The 1307-nt window shown below is 37.2% G+C and overlaps 1 pseudogene; it reads right to left on the minus strand.

Moving 5' to 3' along the window:
- Nucleotides 1-224: 224 nt before the first annotated feature.
- On the minus strand, nucleotides 225-679 carry LOC117011939 (60S ribosomal protein L27a-like; annotated as a pseudogene).
- Between the last annotated feature and the right edge of the window lie 628 nt (nucleotides 680-1307).

Consider the following 1307-nt stretch of genomic DNA (forward strand, 5'->3'; position numbering starts at 1 on the left):
TATGAAGAGAAATAGAAAGATCAAAACATACATAGAAACAAATGAGAATGAAAATATATCAAAATTATTGGGATGCTGTGAAAGCAGAATTAACAGGGAAATTTGTATCATTATAGCCCTATCCCAAGAAACAAGAAAAATCCCAAATAAACAAACTAACATTACATTAAAAAAAACAACAACAATAACACTTGAGCATTTAATGAACTTCTGTCCATGTGGCTTCAAGCTACCAGGACACAGACCCTTCCAACACCCTTAATCTTCTCCTCAGCTCTTCTACAGAAGAATGTGTCCTTCACAATGAATGACTGGCTGCTTTCAGAGCTTTCCCATCCCCAGAACTTTTTAGTAAGGAGCCCAATTGCATCACATCAATGATAGGAGCAGCTTCAGTCTTGTTTCTGGCAGTATTTACCTGTGTCTGCTCACTGACCAAGGTCCACAGTTTATCAAGGCTGACAGTTTGGCAGAAGCTCTGGTTCTTCTTTAAGTGGTTATGCCTCAAACCAACTTTCTCAAAGTAACCTGGGTGATATTTGTCAGAGTTGATCCTGTGGTGCTGCATGCCAACAGCATTACCTCAGCCTCCTGGATGCTTCCAGTGCTTGCTGATGTGGCCGTGACCGTGGCTCATGTGGACCCGAAGTTTCTGAGTTTTCCTCCATCTGGATGGCATGTCATGAGCTGGGATGAAGGACCCCTAACATTACATCTTAAAGAACTGGAAAAAGAAGGACAAATGAAACCCCCAAATCCACAGAAGGAACGGAATAATACAAATCAGAGCAGAAGTAAATGAAATAGAGAACAAAAAGACAATAGAAAAAAAATTAATGCAACAACATGCTGATTCTTCGAAAAGATTAATAAAATTAATAAACCCTTGGCTAGACTCACTAAGAAAAAAAGAGAAAAGACACAAATAAATAAAATCATAAATGAAAGTGGGGAATTTATCACGAATGCCACAGAAATACAAAGAATCATCCAAAAATACTATGAAGGACTATATGCCACCAAATTTAATACCCTTGAAGAAATGGACAAGTCTTAGAAATATATAGAATAAGCTGAATCATCAAAAACTGGAAAATCTAAATAGACCAATCAATAGTAAGGAAATTGAAACAGTCGTCTAAAACCTCCCCAAAAGCAAAAGCCTAGGACCAGATGGCTTCACTAGTGAATTCTACTAGCATTCAAAGATGATTAATTATCTCTCCTCAAAATCTTCCAAAAAATTGAATAAAAGACAACACTTCCTAACTCATTTTATGAAGCCAACATTACCCTGATACCAAAAC

Source organism: Rhinolophus ferrumequinum, chromosome 19, assembly GCF_004115265.2.
Source record: "Rhinolophus ferrumequinum isolate MPI-CBG mRhiFer1 chromosome 19, mRhiFer1_v1.p, whole genome shotgun sequence".
Lineage (NCBI taxonomy): Eukaryota > Metazoa > Chordata > Mammalia > Chiroptera > Rhinolophidae > Rhinolophus > Rhinolophus ferrumequinum.